This window comes from Prinia subflava, chromosome 12 (genome assembly GCF_021018805.1).
Source record: "Prinia subflava isolate CZ2003 ecotype Zambia chromosome 12, Cam_Psub_1.2, whole genome shotgun sequence".
In the NCBI taxonomy this organism is placed as follows: domain Eukaryota; kingdom Metazoa; phylum Chordata; class Aves; order Passeriformes; family Cisticolidae; genus Prinia; species Prinia subflava.
The window spans coordinates 1759450-1773747 of NC_086258.1; the positions used below are offsets into that span (position 1 = coordinate 1759450).

General features: G+C 54.3%; 1 protein-coding gene across 3 annotated transcripts in view; it reads left to right on the forward strand.

Moving 5' to 3' along the window:
* Nucleotides 1–12885: 12885 nt before the first annotated feature.
* LOC134557314 (discoidin domain-containing receptor 2-like) overlaps nt 12886–14298 on the forward strand; it is a 58798-nt gene continuing 57385 nt past the window's right edge. For 2 of the 3 annotated variants that reach the window (XM_063410222.1, XM_063410218.1), the window contains exon 1: nt 13031–13207. The gene's annotated coding sequence lies outside the window, so the exon portion shown is untranslated. The other variant, XM_063410220.1, reaches the window with a different exon arrangement.

Consider the following 14298-nt stretch of genomic DNA (forward strand, 5'->3'; position numbering starts at 1 on the left):
GGAAGGGGTGCACAGGGATCCCATCTCCACGTACACCAGTGGCTTGTCCTTGTGCTCAGGGCAGAAAGCTGCTGCCAGTCCCTGGAAGGGATTTGTTGCTTTCTTTCCAACCCCTGTGCTCACCACTGAACAGGTGAAGTGCCACCAGGAAAGCAGATTTTGATCCCAGTGATGGTTTTTTTGATTGGATTTTGATCCCAGGGAAGATCAGAGCTGCAGCAGAGGAGAAAAGAGCAAGGACAGCCTGGGTGGATCAGGGCTGAATTCCTCCAAGGGTGCAGAGGGAACACCTGCAGTGGCTTTTGAGACTGTGCAGTGATGGGGTGAGTCTTGGGAAGGTGGAAGGAGGACAAGCACCCCCTCTCCTTGGGAAGGAGGAGCAGGGACAGGCAAATACAGGAGTGAATGCATCCTGAAGAGATGGGAGAAATTACATCCAACATTTTTCAAAAACAGTTGTAACCATGGAATCTAGTTTCTTCCTCTTACAGGATATTCAGAGAATAGGAGTTAATAGTTACTGGGATAAACTGGAAAGGGTTTTCCAGAGCTGGGTAAACTAAATATTCCATAAATGGTGGGAGAACAGAGTCAGAGACAGACATGGTTTGTCTGCCCATGGAATTTGGAGGGGAAGGGGAGCTGAGAGGTACCCAAGTACTGCAGGAGGCAGGCTTGGGATGAAAATCATAAATTGGGGAAAAGGTCTGAAAGAAGGTGCTGCAGAGGAGGGTGGGAGTGAGCAAATGCACGTTCCAGGATGGGGAGGGTGAAGGAAGGGCTGAAAGGAAAACAAGCCTGGGGGCACCACAGCACTCACCCCACAGCAGGGATAACACCCGGGGCCGAGAGTGGCAAAGATCCCACGGAAATGTATTAATAGGTGTGTTACATATGCAAGGGATGAAGTAATGCCGGGCCACGGCGGAGCAGTGTGGCACCATATTTGGGCACCTCTGGGGCAGGGAGGGAGGCAGCCCTCGGTGCTGTGCGCCCCCAGCATCCCGCCGGGCACGGGCAGCGCGGGCCGGGAGCCCGGGGAGAGTTTCAGGTGAAGGGCGATAAGAGGTTTCAAACATGCAAAACACGGGCAGGAAGGAGACAGCGGTGCTTGGTTCTCCCAGCCCTCCTCGGGCAGGGTGTGGAGCTGGCTCCGGAGTGGGAGGTTTATGTAAAACTTCGGGGAAATTGCTGGAGCTGTGGAGGTGCAGCTCCAACGTGGGTTGAGCTGAGAGGGTGCAGAGCTGAGCCCGGGACAGAGCGGGGCTTAGGCAGAGACTCGGGGGTCTCGGCAGGTCCCACTTTGCCTGTTCTCTGTCACCCCTCCTGCCTGTCCAGGGCCCGGCTGGAGCTGCCCCCTGCCCAGCACGGAGCTGCTCTTGCTGGCGGTGCCCAGCTGGCAGAGGTGGCACCAACATCCTCCCTCTGCAAGAGATGAGCTTCAGCTCCTAAAACATCTGGATTTGGGTGCAGAGTTCCGGGCATCTGAGCACTGCCAGCCTGGGGCAGGGTGGTGGGAACAGCAAGCCACTGCTCAGAGGGATTGATTTCCAGTGGGATGGGTTAGAGGCATGGAAAGCAGCTCTGAAACCAGAGTGTGCAGACTGAACATGTAATAAACTCATCTGGAAACTTGTTTACTTCCCCTTGACACTTCCCCCTCATCAATTCAGTTTCTTGATGTGTATTAGGTATTATTTTAGGGTCTGTATCCTGAGCTATCTCAGGGGACTTGTAGCCATCCCCACTTTGTATTCTCCAGCTGCAAATGTGGAGCTGGTGCTCTCTCCCTGTCCCCCTGGGCAGTCTGGGATGTGACATCAGCTCCTGCTCCTCCTCCTGCTCTGGAGGTGACAGCAGAGCCCCTCACAGCTCCATGCAGGATACAAACAGCCCAGGATCTTCTGCGGACGCTAATTCGAGTTTTGTGCTTCCTGTGATGTCTTATCAGTTGATCCCCCAGGCTGGAATTCAGCAGCCCTAAGTTTGGTAATTTGAGGAAGCCTCAGTAAGTCTGCCTGGGATTTCCCCATTCCTGTCTCCTGAGAAAAGCCTGTCCAGGAACCCAGGCCTGGGAAAAGAACGCCTGGAAAACCTCCCCCGAGGTGAGTGGACATCTTTGTGGTCAGCAAGAGATATGTGAGAGAATGTAAAGCATTAATTGCAGCCAAACCCTCTGTTTTCAGCTTTGTCCCTCTCCTGCTCCTTTCAAATGTGCCTCACTGTCCAAATGCTCTCTCTCAAACCAGACCCATGCGGTACCTTTCCTGTTCTTCTTTGAAAAAAAATAGGTGAAAAAAATTCAAAATCCAGCAAAAAGACATTCCCAGAATTTATGGTTTACTTTTAAACCCTCTGAGCCACCCAACACAGTTTTTGTGCAGCAGTAATTGCAGGTGTGACTGTCTGAATCAGGAAATTCCATGCTGCACTCCCACCCAGCCATCCCCAGCTGCCAGCTTTTCCAAAACTGTCACTAAAGGAGATTGTGCCCTCTCAGCTGGCACAACCTGGTGTTTGTATCCTGACATATCAAGAAAACTGCCCAGCTCTTCCTGAGATGACTTCACACCCCCCCTGTGGGATCAAGGTCCCTGAGTCACGGGCTTGCTCTGCCTTCCCTGAGGTCTGCATCCCCCTGGGGCCTTGGAAAGTCACTTCTGAGCTCTTCCTTCCAGGGTGAGCTGGTCCTTGGCTTCAAGGTTGTTGCTTCTCTCTCCAAGAAGTGCCTTGGGATTGCTCCAGACGTTCTGGATGATGGAATGAGCATTTCTGCCCCTCCCTGCAGATCCCTGCAGCACAGACTGCACAAACAGCTCTGATTCCTGGGTGGCTCGAGGTCAGAACACGATGCTGAGGTTGCAGAACTCTTTGGCCTGACGTGACCTGGTGTCCTCAGCTCCCTCTGTGCCGTGGCCTCCGTCACTTCCAGCTGCAAAAGCCACTCCTTGGTGCTTCCCTCTGCCAAACACTTCCAGCTCTGAGTGCTGCTCCCGATGTAGCCATGGCTTGGGTTTTCTCTTTGGGGGTCAGTGAAATGCACTGAAGCCTCTGGGTGAGAAAGGGTGGATGAAATTCAATCCTTTGGATCCAGCTCAACAGGTATTTTTATTTCTCCTTGCACCTGGTGGGCAGAAGATCTGCTGCTTGCAGGGCTGAGTCATCTCCTCAGCTGAAGAGGATCCAGTGACCTGCTTGGACAAGCTCACCTGGGAGTTATAAATGCATCCCTGTGTTACACTGGCATGACAATAATGGGTGATGGGGATTGGAAATAGGAGCAAGATTTGTCCCTACAGGTCTCCCCCTCCTCCTGGGGCTCCTTCTGAGGCTGGGCTCCCTCCAGCTGGGAGTTGGGCAATGTTGGGGAGATGGATTAGGGGGGAGAGGTGGAATTTCACTGGGAACCTCTACGTGATGAACAGCAGGTGATGGCACTGGTGCCAGAGCTGCAGGCAACCCCTGGGTGCCTGTGCTTCAGGAGCTCCCTGTTAACTGCACCAGGGGGCACAGCTCAGGTGATGGGGAAAGCTGATTGATCCTTGGATATGATCCCAACTGAAATAAAGAGAGTTTGAATGAAATCTCTGAATGAATCTTTGGGGTTTGCCTTTAACACCCACCCAGCACCCAGGTGTGTGTTTGGGGCAGTGCCTGAAGCCCCACGGTCTGGGGGGATGTCACCAGTCCCCTCCACACTCACTCAGGTGTTGGGACCAGGGTGGGTCTGAGGGCCCAGACACCACAGTGCAAAGCAGCAGCAACCCACATGAGTTATTTCTTAACTGTGTGCTTCTTTTGAGCCACTAGCATGCCTTGGGTGCTGCCTGACAGCATTTCAGCAGCCCAGTCAGGGCATGGTCACTGAGAACAGTGTTTGCCACCAGAATTAAGGTATGAGCCATCCCACCCCACTCCAACCAGCTTCCCTGACAGATGGTGACCCACGAGGCTGCCTGGGCCAATTTTTTACATCTTAGGAGCTGCCTTGTCATGAGTGGGGGATTTTGGAAGCAGCAGTTTTTTCTCCCAGCCCTCTGGATTTCACCTTGTAGGGGAGAGGGGGGGGGAAAAGATTTAAAAACACTGAAATGCTGTCTGTAAGCCCTCAGGTTTAAGCACTTACCTGGGCAGCTCAAAGGACAGCCTGAGGAAGGATTTTTCAGCAGCAAGTGCCTTGAGAGGAGCCACAGGCTGCAGCTCCAGGTTTGAGTGGGGATTAGGGGTGATTCCAAAGCCACCAGCAGTGCTGCCATGTGGAATTAATGCCCCATCACCTTGGATCTATTGGGTGGCACATTCCTACAAGAGGGACTCCATGTACTGGGTCACCGTGTTAGATATTTTAATTTTGCCTGAGTTCCCAGTGGAATGAGCCTGGAGAGTGAGAGCTCTCCCACAGTGACAGCAGGTGACACAGGGGTGATTTACAGTGCTGGGAGCACAGGGGGTCTATGCCTTGTGACTCAAAGCCAACATCATTTTGGTCTTCCAAGAAGCAGCAAGCAAGAAATGTTAGGGAGCCCAAAAGGCAAGAGGAGATGTCAAAGAATAGTTATTAAATTTTCAAAAGATAGTTTTTAAATTGGAATTTTTGCCCTTTGCTGTTTTGTGGTGGCTAAAGGCTGCCTTAAAAGACTTAGGAGTGATCAAATTCTATTTATCTGATCTGGTGGAAGGTGTCCCTGCCTATGGCAGTGGGGTTGAGTCCAGGTGATCTTTAAGGCCCCTTCCAGCCCAAACCATTCTAGGACTTTGATTCTTTTGTTTGATTTTACAGTAGCCATGCAGAGATGACTGCCAGGGTCTTTTTACAGAAATCCATCTTCCATTCCCTCCTGCTCCCACAATGACCAAGACACATGAAGTTTGCAGCTAAACCTTCTAAATTCATCACAAAGACCTGAGGGAGCTGGAGCCCTTTCCAGCAGGTTTGTGAGCACTCAGCTCTTTCAGGCTGTGTTTAGTCATTATAAAGCACAAAGAATTCAAACATGAGTGCTGTTTTTTTCCTTTTCTGGGCATATCTGAGATGGAGCTTGCCAGAGCAAGTGCTGAGGTTGCTCATTTTTCTGGGGCAGAGTGCTGAGATTGCACAGGGTCAGAACAGAAACTGCAGCCTCCCATCTCCATCCCAGCAGCTCCAGGCCAGGGTTACTGGTGGGTGGGATGGGAAGGCAGGGGACAGCATCCCCAGATTCTGTTCTTTATAGCAAAGGCGTGAATTTCAATGAAGGACACGCTCTCAAAAGCACTGAAATGTCTGGAGGCAAAGCCCTGTGGTAGTCAGTGGTAATAAAGGAGAGCAGAAGTGGGGAGGAGAGAACTTGGATCTGCCTTTCCACTGCTGTTAGCAGCGAGTGCCCCTGGGCAGATGCATGGCAGATAGGGGCTGCTGGGGTACAGACATTCCAGAGAGATTTCGGAGCCAGCTGAGCTCCTCCCATCAGCACTTCACTCTTCAAAGTGAGTATTTATAGCACAGGTAGGAGCAGGGGGAGAAATCAAAGAGGAGCTCCCTAGAAAGACGCATAAATCACTCCAAGAGTTCAGCTCTGGGGCTCTGCGTTTTCTGCTCTGAGAGCGAATAAAAACTCTGGTGTTATTACTAATATTTCTTAATATTATGTCAGTGGTCTGCTTTCTGCATTAAAATAATCTTTGAGGTATTTCCATGGAGTTCTCCTAGCTTTCAGAGCTCCGCCTGCAGACTGCTAAGGACATGCTGTCTTACACCAGAGAAAACATTTTCTCCAGCACAGATCTGCTGAAAAACAATTCAGAAAATCTTTCCAGGCCGACGTTTGCTGCCCAAGCTGTCAGGAGACCTTCAGGCCTCTCAGCAAAGCGGAGCAGGAAAGCCAGGAAGGTGCTGTACCCAGCCCACGTGAGAAAATACTTGCCACGTCAAGAGAAAGATCCAGTCAAGCGGTGGCTGCTCTTCTGCGCTGGCATCATCCTCATGCAGGTGTTAATTGAGGCTCCTGAGCAGGACAGACTGGCCGGGGGGCAGAGCCCCGGGGAGGGGCTGCCCTGTGCAGCAGCACCCCCGGGAGCTGCGGGGCTCGCACGGAACCGCTCCAGAGAACACCCAGCTACTGCAGGGATGCTTTCCTCCGCAGCTCCGGGGCACAGCTCGGCTGCTGTGCCCAGCCAGCCCGGAGCCATCCCGGCTGCTGTGCCACAACCAGCCCGGAGCTATCCCGGAGCCATCCCGGCTGCTGTGCCACAACCAGCCCGGAGCTATCCCGGCTGCTGTGCCACAACCAGCCCGGAGCTATCCCGGAGCCAGCCCGGAGCCATCCCGGCTGCTGTGCCGTAACCAGCCCGGAGCCAGCCCGGAGCCAGCCCGGCTGCTGTGCCGTAACCAGCCCGGAGCCATCCCGGCTGCTGTGCCATAACCAGCCCGGAGCTATCCCGGAGCCAGCCCGGAGCCAGCCCGGCGCTGCCCGCGGGGGCTCCCGGGCACAGCTCCGAGCGGGCTGCCAGGAGCTGCCCTGCCCCGGCCCGCGGCTCCCGCACCCTCCGAGGGGACACGGGGACTCGGGATGGGGACACTGGGACTCGGGATGGGGACACGGGGCCGGAGGTGGCCACGAGAGACGTCGATGAAGGGCCCGGCAGCAAGAGCTGGGTCGTTTTTCCTGCTGATTTGTTTGTGACTGTGATCAGACTGTGGTTTCCACTAGCTGCAGCAAAAGGCTGCAGGAACTGGAATGACCCTCCCGGGCCGGCTTTGGGCTGTGCTGACCTACCTGGCACTGCTGCGTGACTTGTTTCAGTGCTGTGTTTGTGTGTTGTAATTTAGTGTCAGTTCTCAGGAGTTAAAGTAGCTGGACTCTCAAAGTAACCAGAGAGCAAAGCTCTCCAGTGCTGCTCTCCCTCGGTAACAAGAATAAACTGCTGAGATCCGATGTTCAGCGTCTTTTACAATTCAGATTTTAAAATTAAGGGTTTTTCTGGCCATCCTGGGGCAATAAAACTGTCCAAGCAGCAAGGACAGTGGGGTGGGAGCCATGGCATGACCTGGACATTGAGGCACTGGGAGAGGTCCATGAGCCTGGGGCAGATGCTGCGGCTCTGGCTGGGGAGATGGGGCAGCAGAGGAACCCAGCACTGGGATATCTTCCCAGGAGAGCCCTGGGAGACCCCCAAAACTGTGGGACATGCTGAGAAAAAGGGTTGATCGAGGGGTGGCTGTGTGGGCCTGATATTTTTGGGCCTTGGAGATTTTAGCCTGCTGGTAAAACCTAGGAAACTTCTCCCTTGGGCTAAAATCTCTAAGGCCCAAAGATATCAGGCCCACAGTGGTTGAACTGGAAATCACTAGTGGTCCCTTCTCACACATTTATTTCTGTGCTGAGCAGGGGTCACTGGGCAGTTCTGTGCCCGAAACACGGGATTGCCCCAGCTCCAGGGCAGTGCAGGTGTGGGTTTTTGGAGACAGTGATGATGTGTGGGGGCTGCACAGCAAGGGCAGCTTGGGCTGGGGCAGGCTGTGGCAGCCAGGAGTGAAGAAATCTGGCTCAGGAGCTGCTTCTGCTCCTTGGGGCTTATTGCAAAGAGCCACTCATGGCCCCTTGCAGGAAAGGCAGAGTGCAGATTTCCAGTGGATGGTATTTTCAGCTTACTGAGTTTGCTGGGCTGCTTTATCAGACAGCCCCCGAGGCTGGGGTTCAGCTGCCTTAATTTAGGCATCCTCAGGAAAGTCTGAGTAAGGCTTCCTGGGATTTTCCCAGCCCAGTCTCCTGGGAAGAGGCTGCCTGGGGAAAGGCAGGTGAAACCCCTTCTCCAAGCCATGCCCATGCTGCAGACTCATCTCTCTCATGTGTCAGGGCTTCCCCCATGAAATTCATCCCCAAAACACCACGTTATGTCTGTGCAGCCCAGGCTTTGCCCTCCAGGTCTCCAGCCCAACCATCCACTCTGCACAACTTCAAACTTCTGCCAGGTTGCTCAGAGCTGTGTCCAGCCCAGCTTTTAAAATCTCCAAGCGTGGAATCTAAACACCTCCTTGGCCAATCTCTTACACTTGCCTGGGACTTAATTCCAACTAATTCCGTGCCAGATGATGACAGAGCTGGTGAGCCTCACTGCTGTTCACTGAGCAGTGTCCCAGAAAGCAGGTGTTCCCTTGGGAACGAGCAGTTATTTCCTCAGGTCTGGGTAAAAGCAGAACTCAGAGGTTTTGTGAGGACCCACAGCAGGCAGGTGTGACCCAGGGCTGGGAGGAGGCTGGGTGGCACCGCAGTGCTTGCACAGGAGGGGTGGCAAAGCCAAGGGCAGCCCTGCAGACCAAGGCAGGGGAGAGCAGGGAGCTGCTGCAGCCAATGGGAACACAGAGACGTGTTGGCCTAAAAAACAAACAAAAAAACCCCACAAAACAAAAAACCAAAAACCAAACAAAAAACCCCCACCACAACAAAGGAAAAAAAAAAAAAAAAGAAAAAGCTGAAAAAGCTGAATCACTACAAAATTTTAGCTGCTTAATATCTACTGGGGAAAAAAAAAACCAAAAAAAAACCCCAAAAAAAAAAAAAAAAAAAAAAAAAAAAACAAAAACAAAAACAAAAACAAAAACAAAAACCACCAAAAAACCAAAAAAACCCAAAAAAAAAACCAAAAAAAAACAACAAACAAAAAACAGCCAAGGCACTGTCTGGATGAAGGAGCAGCTGGTACACAACCTCTGCAAGTGGTGATTCAGGATGAGTCCTCCAGAGGATCTCCTTTGTGTGACTAGGGGAGAACACACAAACACAAGGAATACAAGGATTGTGAAGCTTGTAAAATTCAGGAATGATAAACGTTACTGGAAATAGAAAGAACTTTTAACGACGGTGTTGGTGTTGATGTCTCTCGGAGACCATCGGGAGGCAAGGTCTTCCCCCGAGCCCAGCACACCCAGAGGCATCACGAGAGGGCAGCAGAGACAGGAGCTGAGCAGGACACAAGGCAGGGGCCCGCAGTGCTCCAGACACCAAATCTGAAAGCGCCAGGTACAGAGCTGAGGATGCTGCCAGCAGGAAACCAGAATCTGTCAAAATAAATGAACGTGCTGGGGCAGAATAGACACAGATCCCTTAAACAGAACATCCCCTATCCCTGAATCCTATAGGTGGGAGGTTTTATTGTTCAAACATGGTGAGATGGTGAGCTGAGGTAAAGCACAGGCTGCCTTCACCAGCTGCCTGACACTGAGAGCTGAGTGCAACCTCCAAAAATCCATTTCAGACTTGGTAATGTGGATGAGCTTGAAAAGGGTCCTTTACTGACATCTATTGCATGAAGTCTGGTGGTTCCTGTCATGGCCAGCCCCTCCTCCAGGCTGTCACATCCCTGTTGGCCCCAACACTTGCTTTTGGCAGGGGGCAGCACGGCCAGGCCAGCTGAGGTGAGGGCAGGAGTGAAGGACACTGCTGGGAGCACACATCCCTGCTCCACAGCTCCATGCTGGGAACCTGGGAATGAGCCCAGCCTTGCCCAACCCTGGCGTGCCTCCTCCCAGGCCTGTGCATCACCGAGGCCATTCAGAGATGTGTCCCAGCTCCAACTGAGTGCACAGGGGCTGAGACAGCCCCAGGATGGCTTTGAGAGCTATGGAATGCAATGGAAGGATGAGGCATCTGTGCTACAGCCTGGATGGCAAAGCCCTGTACCCAAACAGGCCCTGTGCCAGGGACATGCTGGGACTCAGTGCTGAGCTGGCATTCCCAGCCCTGCTCAAGGCTTGTGGCTCCTGTGCCTTCTCTGTGGGGGAAGCCCCTGGTACCCCAGTGGCCTGCACTCCCACCTTGGCTCAAAACTTGTCTCCCTCCTTCCTCTCCCAGAGCTCCCAGCTCCCTGTTCTGTGCTCCAGAGCCTTTCCAATCCATGCCACAGCCCCTTCTTTCCTCATACAACCCCTCCCTCCAACCTCTTTCCATATCCAAGTCTCCTTAGGCCATCCCAGCCCCCCCATCCTGCTGCCCCAGTGTCCCCCAGCCCTGCCCCTGGGCACAGGGACCTTGGCTCCAGCACATGGCCCTGCTGGTAAAATCCCTTGGCCTTTAAGCAGACAGCATCCAGATGTGTGCAGGGAGCAGCCCCTGGGACATTCCCACCGTGTTCCCCACCTGGAACACCCCTGGGGAGGGCGAGGGATGCCATACCCCAAAGCCAGGCCAGGGACCTCTGGAAGATTGCCATTACAGGTGATCACATTTGTGACCCAGCAGTGTCCTCAGGAGTGGCTTCATTTGGTACTAAAAATGTGTCCTACAGGACCAGGTACACTGGCAATCCTAATATCTGCTTAGACTGGATATCAGGAAAAATTTCTTCTTCTCTGAAAGGATGGTCAGAGATTCAAACAGGTTGCCCAGAGCTGATGTCACAATCCCTGTTCAAAAAAATGTGTAGGTGTGCACTTGGGTGCATAGTTTAGTGGTGAACACAGTGATGCTGGGTTAATGGCTGATCTTGGAGGTATTTCTCACCCTTAATGATGGTATGATTCTATGCAGCACTCCAAAGATCCTCCCAAAGGGGCACCTTGCTCCATATTTCCCTAATCCTACAACGTGAACACTTGAGTACCCCATGCTCATCCACACAGGACCTGGAGCTGCTCAGGAGTTTCTTCCCAGGAGCTGTAAGAAGATTTTTCACACCCTCATTAGCAGAGAAAGCTCTGAGACAGCTTCTTGACTCTCCACTGTAGGAGCCAGCCCCGCTTCCCCTCCTGCGACACCAGGGCTGCACCCTGTGGAGGCGTGCCATGGGAATTATAAACACAGCTGCTTTCTCCAGGCATGTTATCCACCCCTGCCTCACTCCCTGTTGGGCTGGTGGTGTCTCAGGAGCACAATGGAGAACACACTGAAGTGGGGTTTTTTTTGCTTTGCCTCACCTAGATATTGCGTGCTGCTCTACTCCATTGCACAACTTTCTGTCTGAAAAGGGGAGAGAAATTGCTGCTGTGAATAAGACTTAGAAAGGAGACAAAAGCCTGGGGAAATGATAAGAATGCAATAAATCAATGAGCAATCTAGTAAAGACCTTGCAGGGTCTGTGCCTCTCTTTGCCTCATAGCAACAGAGAGCCAGCTGACAGAGCTAAAAGCTGTGATATTGAAAACTGGTTTGTGTACACTTATGTAGCAAAAAAAGGAATTAAAATTATTTATGGGAGACAGAAACTTAGGTTGTTATGACCACAAGATTACCTGAACATCCAGGGTTTCTGCCTCCTAGAGCAAAACAATTATCTTCAGTATTATTTACTCTCAAATAGTGTCTTCAAAAATTCCACCTACTTTACACCCAGAGGGTGTGTAGCTCCATCCACCTAGTTGCTGGCCTAATGTTTTGGCTCTGTTTTCACCTGATTCACTGGAAACCTCTGAGCACACCTATTCCCTGGTAACTGGAATTTCCTTGCTTCCCTTTCTCCTGCCTGGGAGAGTTTCCCTCTGCCTCTGCTCTCTTTGGCTTTTTCCTGGCCATGTGTCTGGACAGCTCCAGGGAAGGGCCCGTCCTCACTGACAGCAGCACAGAAAGAGGATGGAACACCATAATTTGTGAAGAGGAGAGGCTGCTGTAATGGAGCCCCTGAGCATCCTCAGGGGCCACCACAAGCATGTGCCTTCTCTGTCCTTCTGATGGGTGCAGGCTGCAGTCTGAAACTTGCAGCATCTTAGAACCACTGAGTTGGAGTTGGGAAGGATCTTTGAAACTCCTCTAGTCCAACCCTCCTGCAGTGAGTAGGAATATGTTCAACTATCTCAGGTTTCTCCAAGCCCTGTCCAACTAAGTGGCTTTGGGAGGTGCTGGGGGTGATGGGTGGGTGGGGAGGGAGCCTCCGTGGGACCTTTGTGGATGTGGTGGTCCCCTGGGCTGGGTGGCAGTGACTGGGCAGCAAGGGGGACTCAGGGACATGGCAGTGACCTGAGGTGTAAGGGGGAACAGGGAGACATGGCAGGGCTGTAAAATACAGGATATAACCTGGGAATGTGGCAGGGCCACGGAGGGGGCCAGGGGACACAGCAGAGCCCTGAGGCAGGGGGGGTCACCTGGGAATGTGAGGCACACAGGGGCTACAGCCAGACCTGGGGCACCTGGGACACAGCCCTGGGAAACACGGGGACACAGAGTGTGGTTGTGGTGAGGCACAAGGGGACATGGAGGGACCTGACAAACATGGGGACATGGTTCAGCATGTCCCCAAGGCATACGGGGGCACAGCTCCTCAGGCAGCCCCGAGGCACATGGGGACATCCAGGCTGGAAAAGACCCTCAAGATCATCCAGTCCGACTGTCCAGCCAGCACTGCCAGTGTAACCCCTGGAGCACTGAACCACAACACCTGGAGCACATGGAGGGACCGTGAGGCACAGGGGATGCAGAGTGGCTGTGAGGCACAGAGGGACATGGAGGGGCCGTGAGGCACACGGGGGACAGGGGACAGGCACCCCACAGGGTGCACGAGGGCATGAGTGCACAGCCATGATGCACGGGGCATGGGAAAGGACTCTGGAGCCCAGGGGACACGGGCACACAGCCCTGGCGCTCAGGGGTCACTGGTGCACAGCCTTAGGGCACACGGGACATGGAAGGACTCCGATGTACAGGGGACAAGGGTACTCAGCCCTGGAGCACAGGACACATGGGTGGTAGAGCTGGTAGTTCACAGCTCTGGCACTCAGGGGACGCGGAAGGACTCTGGTGCACAGGGGACAACGGTGCCCGGCCTTGGAGCACAGGGGACATGAAAGGACGCTGATGCCCAAGGACACACCCGGCTGCCCAGCCCGGCGCTCGGGGGACATGAAGGCGCCCAGCACACACGGCACGGGCGGGTGCCGGCCCCGCTGTCCCGCCGCGCTCCCGCCCCGCGGTCCCGCCGTTGCCGTAGCGACTCCTCCCGGCGGCCCCGGCCCGGCGCGGCCGCTTTAAGAGCGCGGCGCCCGCGGCCGCCCCCGCCCGCCCGCCCTCCGGAAGGGGCCGCCAGCCCGCGCCGCCGCCCGCCCGGCCTGCCCCAGGTAAGCGCCGGGGCCGCCCCGCCCTGCCCGGCTCCCGGCCCGACTCCCCGCGGGACGGAGCGGGGGCGGCGCGGCCGCTGCGGTCCCGCCGCGGTCGGAGCTCGGGGCCGCCCCCGGGGGCCGCCGGCTGAACCCCCAGGGGCTCCCGGTGTGCCGAGGGTACCGCGGAGCCGCGCCCGGGGCTCGGTGGGTGCCGGGGCAGTGTCCCCGCTGGGCCGGGGAGGGGCCGGGCCGGGGTCCCCGGGGTGCCCCGCGCTGTGCGCGGCCGCGCTGGGCTCAGTCCCCGCGGAGCCCCCGAAGCTGCGGGAGCGCTGCCCGGGACCGCGCGGGGCTCGGGGAGGGGACGTGCCCGGGAGCCCCGCAAAGCAAAGCGAGTGCCGGGGCTTTGTTCGGCCTCTCCGCCCCGCCGGGGTGCGGGTCCCGCCGCCCCGCTCCGGCCCTTCCCGCCCGTGGTTTTGGTTCCCGCAGCCGGACTGGCTCCGCTGCCCCGCCGGGGCTGTGCGAGGCGGGAGTGAAGCCCCGGGGCGGTGCGGTCCGGTTTGTTCGGCTCAGGTCCCGGACCTGGTTCTTCCTCGCAGCTTTGAGAGCTGGACGCTCGTGCTGCCTCATGGCTCATTTGCCTCGGGTTTTTCCCTTAGGAAAAAAAAGCGCTTTCCATTTTTCTTTTCCTTACTAGACCTCTGTGTGAAAACTTTGCTTTTAAACTTTTGTTGTAGCCTTTGTTGGTTTAAGCCACTGCTCGTTCGTTGGTGTGTTTCCCCATCCTTTTTTTGTGTTGGATATGCTGTTCCTTTGCTCGCTCTGCCTTCTAAATGCTCTTTAATGGAGAGGTAAGATGGGAAAAAGATTAAAATATGAGAATCCGCGACTGTTTTGTGTCAGCTTCTCTAATTGAAATCTTGTAAGCCAAAGGGGAAAGAAAAGAAAAAGTGATCAAGTGGAGCTCAGGGCATTTTGCTCTGTTGGAGGCAGAGGGGAAAAACTTATGAGGGAATGACTGAGATTTTGTTTCACTTTATTTCTCTTCTTTTGAGGCTGAAAGATAAACAAGCATTTTGAAATGCTTTGGTTTAAAATGCCAAGCTCTTCATTTTCTCTTCAGCTGACTCCATTAAAGAAAAAAAAATCTTTGAAAAAAATTTAGAAGCAGTTGTGTAGTTGTGGAGCCAGCAGCAGTGGTGTGTGTGGGCAGAGAGGCCTTGCTGCTCTTCCATCAGCCGTTCCTGCCTTGTCTCTGAGGACTATAAAATTAGAAAGGCTCCGATGTCCATTCAGTC